Source organism: Notamacropus eugenii, chromosome 4 (assembly GCF_028372415.1).
Source record: "Notamacropus eugenii isolate mMacEug1 chromosome 4, mMacEug1.pri_v2, whole genome shotgun sequence".
Lineage (NCBI taxonomy): Eukaryota > Metazoa > Chordata > Mammalia > Diprotodontia > Macropodidae > Notamacropus > Notamacropus eugenii.
This window is the reverse complement of record NC_092875.1, coordinates 469,880,580-469,893,276: the sequence shown is the minus strand read 5'-3', so window position 1 is coordinate 469,893,276 and position 12,697 is coordinate 469,880,580. Positions and strand designations below refer to the sequence as shown.

At 35.5% G+C, this 12,697-nt stretch overlaps 1 protein-coding gene and 1 pseudogene across 2 annotated transcripts in view; one reads left to right on the top strand and one right to left on the bottom strand.

Annotated features, from left to right (window-relative positions):
- Positions 1-12,697, bottom strand: part of IQGAP2 (IQ motif containing GTPase activating protein 2) — a 340,434-nt gene that overhangs the window by 303,765 nt on the left and 23,972 nt on the right. The window lies entirely within an intron of this gene.
- On the top strand, positions 9,716-10,253 carry LOC140502077 (small nuclear ribonucleoprotein Sm D1 pseudogene; annotated as a pseudogene).

Genomic DNA, 12,697 nt, shown 5'->3' with positions numbered 1-12,697 from the left:
AATGGTTTTTCTGTCTCAAGTTCATCCCCACCCCAATCTATTCTCCACACGGCTGCCATGATGATTTTCCTGAAGTTCAGATCTGACCATGTTACTTCCCTACTCAAATTCCAGTGGTTCCCTCTTACCCCTATGATTAAAAGAAAGCAGTTTGCCATTTTATAGTCTTTACCACTGGGTCCCTTCCTAGGCTTCTTACTCATTATTACCTTCCACAAACCCTAGACGAAGACAAAGTAGCTTTGTGGCTATCCATCTCCTCCTCTCCACCATACGGGCCAGCCCATCAGGCTGGAATGCTCTCCTCCTTCCTCACTTCTGTTTCTTAGGAATCCCTCATTTCCTTCAAGACTCAGCTCAAGAGCTACCTTGTGTCCCTGCACATGGCTTCCCCTTTCAAAAAGAATCATTTTTTAATTCTATATTCTGCATATACCTATATGTGAGTACATTTATCTCCCCCCAAAGCATTTGCATCTCCAGCACCGAGCACAGGGTCTGGCACAAAATAGATACTTAAATGCTTACTGATTGCTGGATTTTACTCAATGTAATTTCAACATCTTGATCTTAAGAAATATATGACATGATGAAAAATGATATTCATTTCCAGAGAGAAATGATGAACCCTGAAGGCAGACTGAAGCATACTTTTTCATTTTTTTCTTCCCTTTTTTTTTGCAATGTGACTAATGCAAAAAATATGTTTTGCCTGATTTCAAATGTATTATTTCTTGCCTTTTCAGTTTTGGAGGTAGGGGACAGAGATGGAAGAGGGAGAAGGGGAGAGAGACAGAAGCAGAGAGAAAGGAAGAGAGAGAGAGAGAAAAGAGAATTTGAAAATAAAAATTTAAAGAATAACAAAAATTATAGAAAAAAATGTCAAAGTTTTAACAAATAAAAATTAAAACTGCTGAAATATTAAGTTTTTTATATAATACATGATTTATTTTATTTTAAAAATTATACCTACACACTCACGTATGTGCCTTAAAAAAACAAAAACCCTAGAGTCTATGGAGATCCTAAATAATGTTAAGGCCAGTTGTATTTCAGAAACAAAGTTTTGTATTTTATACACATAGCGTATCATCAATAGCTTAAATATCTTTTCATTTTAAATATATAAAAACACTATGACATGTTCACGTAGACTTTATACGAAATGACTTTTATGTAGAAACTTGGATCTTTAAAATGAAGTGTTGGAAATTTTGGAAATTCTCAAATAATATATTTTCTTCTATCTGGAATATTGGTATTTCACTTTTTCCGATGCAAGCAATATGCCTTCCTCACCAACGTCCTTACAGAAAAATAAAATTCTGCTAAGACGTTGTGACTTTTAATTGCCTTAGAAGCATACGTAACAGGCTGGGTCTATACTCCTTATGTAGTGACCCTTTCAAAAAAGAACAGCAAAAAAAGATTACGATTGGGGAAACAGACAAGGAGGCTAAAGTTTGGCGGTGACTCAAGAAGAAAGGGAGGGAAGAGAAGGAGTGGTTCAACTGGTATTAAAAAACAGAAAAGCCTTGACATTGTTATATAAGCAATTCATCCATAAAACTGTCCATCAGAGGGGTGAAACAAATGGTACTACCACTCCCCTCCTTTAACACACACACACACACACACACACACACACACACACACACACACACACACACACAATATCAGGCTTCCTGTTGAACTCTGATGACTTTGCAACACTTTTCTCCTTCAAGGTTGCCCTCAATAACTTGTGAGAGAGGGAAGGGGGGAGGAAAGGGGAAAGAAAGGGAGAAGGAATGAGGGAATGAAAGAGGAGATGAAGAGAAAGAAGAAGAGGGAGGTGGAGAGAGGAAGAGAGAGGGAGAGAGAGGGAGAGGAGAAAAAGGAAAAGAAGAAAGAAGAGGAGGAAGCAGGAAGAAACATCTTCTGTGAGTTGCCTTGGGCTGCTCCTTACTCTGTCCTCTAAAAATTACCCAAAAAACATACGCAACCTTTTAGCAAAAGTAAACTTACTTTGTCAGGAAGGAATCCCATTCCTTTCCCTCCCTGAAATTATATTTTTTAAAACACCTATGTTACATACACACATACATACATATATATATGCTTTTCACAGCGATGACTATATAACAGGCAGTCAGGATGACATATGTGTTTGAACTATGGCTAAGGTTACAAGCATTATAACCCACGTACAATGTGATAACTTTTCTATTCAAGAAAGCAGCAAGGAAATACCAGAGTTTGCAGACCTCAAAGCTGCCTCCTGATAAAGCACCACCATATTGTTTTCGATCAATTTGCTCAATTAAGACTTCAAAGAAAGAAAAATGTTGCAATACCTTGCACAATACAGTGATCAAGAAGCTAAATGAAAGATTATTATTAATAAAAAGCTCATAGTCAAAAGGTTATAATAGATGTCAAGCAAAATTTGAAATTAATTATCACCATCTAAAAGGCAAAATTAGCATAGAATCCTAGGGTTGGTATGACATTAAGTTTCAATGAAGTTCAACCAATGAAACAATCTCTTCTGCAGTATTTCCAGCATATTAGCAGTAAGTACTGTTTTCACAATTCAAGGAACAGAGAAACCAGGAGTCCTCCATGCAGCCCATTCTGCACTTCAATAGCTCCAATCATTCTCATGACTCATAACATTGCAGTCCATTCTATGTCCTCACGACTCATGACGATTACTACTATCTCAGTGAAAGTTTGTAATTCTATGATTAGACAGTTCTCCTGGGAGTGGGCTGCCATCTTCTGTCAGGTAACTTCCCCTTCCCCCACATTATAAACCTTCAAATATATTTAGCTTTCTATGATGTTCCTCTGAACTTTCTCTTCTCTAGACTACATATCCCCACAGTCCCATCAACTAGTCTTCTTAGGACCTAATTTTGTTGACCATGATGTTCATTCTTATCTAGACACATAAGGCCCCTCTTAAAACACACCCAGTTTCAGTTCCCATAACCACAGAAAATTTGAATGCAAAAGAGACAGCAGGAGTATTATCTTTAAAAATCAAGACATTATACTTCAATGAAGTATACTGAAGCTTTTTTTAAAGGTCATTTTTAAAAGGTCCCTAAAGATATAAATTGTTTTTGGCTATATACTATAAGGTATTTCAATGGAGATATGTGTGTGTGTGTGTGTGTGTGTGTGTGTATAATTTTTTAAATTTTCATTGTAAAACTAAAGTCAAAAGGTTCTTAATTACTTCATTAGGTAATTTGGATAAAATATTTCTTTTAAGCAAAATAACACAAACCCTGTCTATGAATCTCTACTTCACGTACTCATGGTAAGGGCAACAAAGATTCAAAAAAACAAAATAAATAAAAAATCCTTCCACCTGAGAGAGGGTGAGGTGTCAAGGGGGAGTCTATTGAATCAATCATCCATCTCCATTTAAAGTAATTAAAAAGATGCTACACCCTGATAGCTTTATCAGTTAAGAACCCCTCTATGAAGCCAAAGGTATTAAACTGAGATGTCCTCATTCAGTTAGGAAGCAGCAAAATGCCTCTTACTGGGCAGGTAGATGGCAAAGTAGATAAAAGTGCCAAGCCTGAAGTCAGTAAGACATCTTCCTGAATTCAGTCTGGCACTCAGACACTAACTGTGTGACCTTGGGCAAGTCACTTTACCCTATTTATCTCTTCCGCTAAATGAAATGGAAAAGAAAAAAGAGTCCAACACGACTGAAAAACAAAACAAACTAAAAATGAAGGTGATGATTTCAGAAAAACTGGGAAGACTTTTACAAATTGATGCAAGGGGATATGAGCAGAACCATGAGAGCGATTAACGCAGGAACAACCATATCATAAAGACAAATTAGGAACTCTTTATCAACAGAGACCAGTCACAGTTCTGGAGTACACATGATGCTTCCCATTTTCCTAAGAGAGGTGATGGACTCGAGTTCCGATTGAGTCAGATTTTTGTTTTTATCTTTTGACACAAGTAATGGAGCAGTTTGTTTTGCTTGACTATACATGTTTATAACAGATTTTGTTTTTCTGGCTTTCTCAAATACAGGAGATTGGGAGAAAAAAAATGTGGACTTGAAAATAAAATCAAATTGATTATAAATGTTAGTTAGCATAAAACAAACCACTGGAAGGTTTGCAGGGTATTTTATAAATTTGATCTTCACGCCAATCCTGGTAGGTAGGTGCAGTTATTACACTCATTTTAAAGATGAGGAAAGTGAAGCTGTGAGAGGCTAAGTGATTCACCCAGGGTCTCACCTCTAGTAAGTATCTGAGAAAGTACTTGCATTCAGGTCTGTGAACACTTGATGCACTATGCCAATTAGATCATATTAGAGTCAGCCCCTTCTCATAAGTGCTCAGTCCTGGGCTGTGAGAGATTACATTTTGTTTTACCTTGCCCAGAACAAGGTTACTATTATACTTTCCAGTCACTTCTAAACCATGCCCATCTCTTTCTCTCTTTTCCACATCCCTCTACCCTCAACCCCAGACCCCTGCCACCCATTTCTACATCTTCTCCATTAGCAAGTAAGCTCCTTAAGGACAGGAACTATCTTGTTTGCCAATGTCTGTTTCCCTAGTTTCATTCATTCATATATTCATCCATTCACTCCTTCACAGTTGTATGAAAAATAAGCCCTTGACTTTCAGTGACACACACAACCCTCTGAGAGTATAAATTACAGGTCAAGATTATGGATCTTGAGACTCTACTCCATTCTGGGGTGATGCAACTGGCATCCTGTGGAGGGCTATTCTGTATTGGGACATCCCTAGACCAATGAAATCACAGGTATGGGTTGAAAAAAGAGAAAAAAATGAGACAATCAGAACATTAATCAAAATACAATGAGATGCAATCAGAACATACAGATAAACATATGACATGCTAGCAAAGCAGATCCTAAGAGAAAAATTGCAGCTTTTAATGGGCACAATAAAGAGAGAGAACGGTTAGATACATGAGGTCTACACCTGGCAGAGGTATCTGGTAGAAGTATTGATTCTATTGCACTTTTTCCAATCTACCTTGGAACCTGTACATCCCCATAGCACTCAATACCTCTTTGCTTAGCTCTGAGTTCTGTTTCCTGGACTTTGGGTTTTACATTTCCAAGTTTTGGGGGGTTTTTTAGATATTAGAAAAGGAACAAAAATAATCAAAGCAAGGGAGAAAGAGGGAACTGAAACAATTAAATCAAAAATAGAATAAAAATGAACTTAAAAATACAAAACTGGTTTTTCAAAAAGCTAATGAAATTAACAACCTATCAAAATCAGTTTGAATCAAGCAGAGATAAAAAGAAATTATCATAAAACACACCAAGAAAAATAAGAATGCCAGAATACTAAATATATGAACACACTAATAAGTTAAAGAACTTCAATAAACTGGATGGTTATTTACAAGACTGTTTTATTAATTTAGACAAAGGAAAAGGTTAACTTAAATTGACCAATGTCAAAGGAAGAAATAAGGCATATTATAAATGAATTACTTTATAAAAAAGTAACCTGGTCTAGTTGGGTTCCTGGGCAACTCTTTCCAAATATTCAAATACAAAATGATACTGAACTGAATAGTTTCCTCAAATATAGAGAAATATGGATGGCTAGACAATATACTTTATTTCATTAAGAAAATCATACTGATCTAACATCACAATAAAGTACTGAAAAATAAATTTCTGATAGGTCCCAATTAGTGTAAAAAACAAATCACTTGTAGTGATTCAAATTAACACTATTTGAAATTATAATTATGAAAAATTTGATAGCTAGTTCTAGCCCAATAGAAAGAGGTAGTACGGACTCAATGAGAGCACTTCAGGGGTTTGGTTACTCACACTAACCATGCTGTCCAGCCTCTTTAATAAGCATTTATACAAAAAATACCAAGCAAAATTACCAAACCTCAGATAAAATCACAGAACCTTGGGGACAAATCACAAAACTCTTCTAAAACACTGACAAGTGATGACCTGGCCTCATCCCCAGGAGTTCTTAATCTTGAATAAATTAATTTTAAAAAATTTTCTAACTGTATTTCGGCATGGTTGATTTCTTTTGTAATTGTATGTTATTTTAAGTATTTAAAAAATATCCTGGGAAGGATCAACAAGCTTCCCCCAATTTCTTCTCTTGGTCTACTTTATACATTTTGTTATTCTACTCTATGACCCAACTTCAACTTCTGTCATGAGAAAAGGACCTCCATTTTTGTTTCCATGTTGCTATCCAGTTTGCCCATGAAATATTTATTAAATAATAAGTTTCACCACTTTCACCTCTTATAACTTTATTTTGCCGTAAGGTCATCAAGTCCCAATTTTAGGCATATATTTGCTATCCTTTATGACATCTATGTTGTGGTTTTTGTTTTTCAGTCATGTCAACTCTTCGTGACCCCATTTGGGATTTTCTTAGCAAAAGATGCTACAGCAGCTTGCCATTTCCCAGATCATTTTACTGATGAGGAAACTACAGCAAATAGGAGTTAAGAGACTTGTCCAGGGTCACACAACTAATATGTGTCTAAGGCTAGATTTGAACTCAGGTCTTCCTGACTCCAGGCCCAGCACTCTGGCCACTTCATCACTTGGTTGCTCCATGGAATCTATATTCTGTTGGAGATGTTTCTCCCATTAGATTATCACAATGTCTGGCACATAGTAAGCTCTTAATCAATACTGATTGATTGCATCAAGTGATGAAGAGTAAAATAAGCAGAACCAGGAAAAGATCAGAAGGAAAGCAGGAAATTAGAGGTGGGGATAGGTGGGATTTTATAAACAGTTTCTCAGATAAAAGTCTCTTATGTTAAATATATTAATATATTTTATTAATTGATAAATTATTAATAATAGTTAAATTTCTAACATTTTATTAATATATCAAGTACATAAAATGTATTTATTAGAGTTGTCTCTAATTGACAACTGGTCAAAGGACATGAACAGGCAGTTTTCACATGAAGAAATCAAAATAATTTATAGTCATATGGAAAAATGGTCTCAATTGATTAGAGAAATGTAAATTAAAATAACCTTGAGATATCTTCTTACATCTATCAAATTGGCTAAAATGATTGAAGGGAAAAGTAACAAATGTTAGAGAAGATGTGGAAAACTTGGGACATAAAATTGACTATTAATGGAACTGTGAACTAACCCATTTTGGAGAACAATCTGGAATTATGGCCAAAGAGTTATTAAACTTCCTATACCCTTTGACCCAGTGATACAACTCTTAGGTCTGTTTCACAAGAAGATTAGGGAAAAAGGAAAAGAATTTATATATTCTAGAATATTTATAGTAGCTCTCTTTGTGGTAGCAAACAACTGGAAATTGCAGAGATGCCTATCAATGGAGCAATGGCTGAACAAGTCGGGGTATATGATTGTGATGAAATACTACTGTGCTGTAAGAAATGACGAGCTCAAGGATTTTAGAAAAATGTAGAAAGACATACAAAATAATGAACAAAATGAGTAGATCCAAGAGAACATTGTATACACTAACAGCAATGTTGTTTTAAGAACAATTTTGTGTGACTAAGTCATTTTGACTATTATAAATATCCAGATTAACTACAAAGGACCTATGTTATTTGCTGACAGAGAAAGAACTAATAAATAAAAGTATATATAGTATGGTTTTATTTGTATAGACATATTTGTGTGCAAAGGCAGCCATGGGGGAGAGGTTGGAGGGAAAATATAAAAGTGCATAGCAGAGAATAAAAAGAAAGTGTAGAAGGAAGCATGGAGTAACTTTGCAAACAAGTAGCATTTATTATATAGTGTTCTTTTTTAAATAAACAATGTGAAATGTAAAGTCATACTTTTATACTGAATCCTCTTTTCATGTTGTAGTGTGTACATGGGAATGTTCTCTTTGTTTTCTTCTTATATATTTAAGTTTAAAAATGAATTTAAAATTTTTTAAAGAACCAGGAGAACAATTTTTATATCATCAATATTATAAAGATAAATAACTCTGAAACTCTTTAAAAATTTGCTCAATGAAATGATCCATGATTACAGAGGACTCATAATGAAACATGTTAACTTCCCCCCAACAGAAAGGCAACAAACTCAGGGTAAAGGTACATTTTTTGGACAAATGGTCAACACAGAAATTAATTTTGCTTGACTATATGTATTTGTCACAAGAATTTTGCTTTTCTTTCTTTTTCAGTGAGGGAAGGGGAGGATGGAAGGGACAGGTACATTTTCATTAAATGAAAGCAATAAAATTATATTTTAAAAATTGAAAATATACCTCTTCTCCCTTCTTTGCAGAGATCAGGGACTGACTATGGTTATCAAACACTGGCTAGAATGTCAAGACTCAGTTGATGAACGAATTAGTTTTGTTGAACTGATTCCCTCCCCTGCTCTTTCCTTTTTATTCTTTGTTATACAGGTTAATTCTCTGGGTAAAGTAAGGAGGAGATATATATTTGAAAATTAAGGTGATGGGAATAGAAGGAAGTAATGCAGTTGTGCTCCTATCCACAACTTCTAACAGATTTATAAAATATACCAGACCACATCCTAATGGAGAAATCCAGAAAAAGTCAGTGAGTCTGGTCAAGGTTAGCATAGTGAGACAGAGATGTCTTTAGACACTGGGGACAGGAAGCACTCCAGACACCAGGGAGAGGTGCACACAAACACACAGATCCATACTGGGCCAACCCTAGGCACACACTGAGATTTTATGAGAGGTACATATGCTAAATGATAGCTTTGTGGCCCTACTATTCAATCTTGGTTTGAGTGAGAAGGGGACCTACATAGAGCCATGATATTCTCCTATAGGGGAGTCCTGGGCAATGCTATGAGAAATAAAGAACAGAAGGCAGGAGTAGTGGTTTGACTCAGATCCCAAGCTCAGATCCGGATGACTTCCAGCACCTAAGCTAGCCTGCTAAGGGAGAGCCAAGGCAGACTCGGGACCAAATGGAGACTACAATGCTGCCACTTTGAACCAACAGCTAGATCAAAGGGTAGCAATCTCCTCTTGCACAGAACCAAATCGAGGTTGGGAACTGAGAGTAGGGGAGGCAGCAAAGAGATATTTGTCCTGGATCACATCCCTTTGGGAACTCTCCAAACTTTGAAGTCCCCAACCCGTCCCTAAGATTCTGGCAAAACACAATAGTCAGTTCCCCCAAGAAATCAACAGGACTAGCCCAAGCCTTGCCCAGAAGTATCGCAGAGCCCAGCCCTTATATCAATTCCAAAGTCAGGAAGCAGGTTGGAAGAATGGGCAAATAAAAAAGAACCACACCATAATGAACACAAATGCAGAAGAGAGTTACTCCCAAACATTGACAAGCAAATCCTTAGAGAAAAACACAACTTGAAGACGAACACAAAGAGAATTCCTGGAAGAGATGAAGTAACTATTAAAAAATAAATAAAGAGTTAAAATGTTTTTATAAATAGAATAAAAGCATTTGAGAAAAAAATTGGAAAATAAATGGGAGCTACAGAAGAAAGAATTGGAAAGGGAATTGGCTGCTGTCCTTAGTTCTTAAAAAGGATCAAAATGACATCACTGCGCTGAGTCAAGTTTTAGTGTGTCTGTGTCTGACTGTGGCTGATCAGACCAATGCAAGCTCAGAATGGCTGGGCACAAATAATCCTTTGGGGTGGATTCTCTAAATTTGTGATACTGGCTTCCGGCCATTCATTCCCTCAGCCCCTGTTAGCGCCCGGGGGTCGTGATTTTGCGACCTATAAGACCGAAAAGTCGACGGGCGCCGTGAAGGATGAAGCTCGTGAGATTTTTGATGAAGTTGAGTTATGAAACTGTAACCACTGAATTGAAGAATGGAACACAAGTACATGGAACAATCACAGGTGTGGATGTCAGTGTGAATACACATTTTAAAGCTGTGAAAATGACCCTGAAGAACAGAGAGCCTGTACAATTGAAAACACTGAGTATACGAGGAAATAACATTTGGTACTTCATCCTTCCAGACAGCTTACCTCTGGATACTTTACTTGTGGATGTTGAACCAAAGGTGAAATCTAAGAAAAGGGAAGCTGTTGCAGGAAGAGGCCGAGGTCGGGGTAGAGGCTGAGGACGTGGTCGTGGCAGAGGAAGAGGGGGTCCCAGACGATAACTTCTTCCATGAATACTGTTACGCATTTCCACGAAAGTCAGAATATTTTTTTTGTACAGGTTTTGTTTATGATGTCAGTTTTTAATAAACGCAAATGGGGGAAAGAGTTGTCTATTGAATATGTCATCAGTTAAGATTTCGGTATTCTTAGATCTGCTCCTTAGTATTAGTATAGTAGTTCCAAATGTAAAACAGTTGAGCTGTTCACAAATGTAGTTTAAATTCTGACTTTACCATACTTTTTTCTAACGTAAAAACATGATTTCATGTATGTATATGGAAGATTTTGAATCCCCACTATAATGCTTTTATCTTCTTTGGGACCACCTAGAGGTGAAATAAAGAGTTACGTTTGATATATCTAAAACTAAAGTGAAGGAATGAAAGAATGAAGGAATGAATGAATTTGTGATACTATTGAAATAATCCCACACTCTGATAGCTAAATCCAAGTATGTTTGAACTTAGTTTGGTTAAAGAGTTTACTGCTTTGATACGTAATAAGGAAAGAAGTTTCAAATCTACTGTTTTTACCATTTAATCTTGGCAAAAGCTATCATGAAAATGTAAATTTGGGGCCCCTGCATTTGGTAACTGTGCTGCCACTGAGTAGCAGATTTCCTAGTCAGTGAAACAGGGGAAACAAAAGATTGTCTATCATTTCCATGGCAACTCTACGTACGTGTAGAGACTGCACAACTACTGAACTTAGACTAAGGAACATACATACACACCCACTGAGATTAGCCATGGACAAAAAATAAGGAAGCAAGCCACAGTTTCATAGTAAGAAGAAGAAGGAAGTGATATTGACCCTTACTTTCTGCTAGTACAACTCATGACCTTCTTTACTGAGGACCTGGGCTCAAATCCTAATCCATTCAGGTAAATTTGGCAAAGTCACTCCTCCATTACCTTGATTATAAAATGAGAAGTTTGGACAAGATCAGATGTATCCATCTCACAACTGGAAAACTCTCGTGTGCCAGAAGCAGATTAAAGTATAATTGGGAAAAAATTTAACAAGATCAATAAAACTATAATATAATATAGATAACACTAATTTGTAGTTTTCTAAGTTAATACATATGCTGTCCACAGAAAATTAGTGTTATATCCCTGGACTAGCTGACTTAAGTCTCTTCTAGCTCTAAAATTATGATCTTATGACTACTTAATCTTATCTTTGATTTTTTAAAAACCTATTTCTATTCAAACTTCCGTTAACTTAATAATTATCAGTTATAAAATGTAATAAGAATGTAACAAGTTTTGACACCAACTTACTCTTTACAGTCAAATGGCTACAACCTTGCTTTGTATCAGATATTAAATGTTCTATTGACTTTACAATATCCTAAATTTCTATAAAACATAATAAAAATGATAATTTTACCTAAACTAATTTACATATTCAATGCCATCCCAATTAAATTACCAAAAAAAAATTATTTTACTGAGCTAGGAAAAAAATTCATTTGGAAGAACAAAAAGGCAAGAATATGAAAGGAACTAATGAAACAAAATATAAAGGAAGGAGGTTTAGCAGCACCTGATATTAACTAGATTATAAGGCTGTAATTATCCAAAGTATCTGGTACCAGCTAAGAAATAGAAAGGCAGAACAGAGGAGACATAAAATTTGCAGCAGCAAATTAATATTGGAATCTTGTATTTGACAAGTATAAAAACTTAAGTTTTGGGGATAAGAATTCATTATGTAATAAAAATTGTTAAGAAAACTAGAAAGCAGTATGGCAGAAATTGGGCATAGATCAATATCTTACAGCATTTACCAAAATAAGATCAAAATGGACACATGATATAAAGAGAGATTTTATTAAGAAAATTTGAAGAACATGGAATGTATTATCTATCAGACTTATGGCTAGGGGAACAATTTGTGAATAAATGAGAGAAAGAGAACAGTATGAAGTGCAAAATGGATAATCTGATTACATTAAATTAAAAAGGTTTTGCAGAAATAAAACAAATGTAGCCAAAATCAGAAGAAAAGCAGAAAATTGGGGGGAGGGAAATTTTATAGACAGATTCTCAGATAAAGGTCTCATATCTCAAATATACAAAGAATTTTGTCAAATCTATAAGAATATGAGTTATTTCCCAATTGATGGTCAAAGGATATGAATAGACAATTTTCCAATGAAGAAATCAAAACAATATATAGTCATACAAAAAAATTATCTAAGTCATTATTGATTGGTGAAATGCAAATTAAAACAGTCTTGAGATATCATTTTATACCTATCAGATTGGCTAATATGATTGAAGGAAAAAGCAATAAATGTTGGAAGGGCTGTGGAAAAATTGGGACATTAATTCATTGTTAATGGAATTGTGAATTGATCCAATCATTTTGGAAAGCAATCTGGAATTATGCCCAAAGAGTTATTAAATTGCCTATACCCTTTGACCCATCAATACTACTAAGTGGTCTGTTTCCCAAGATGATTAAAGAAAAAGAAAAAGAACCTATATGTTCTAAAATATTTATAGCAGCTCTCTTTGTGGGGGCAAAGAACTAGAA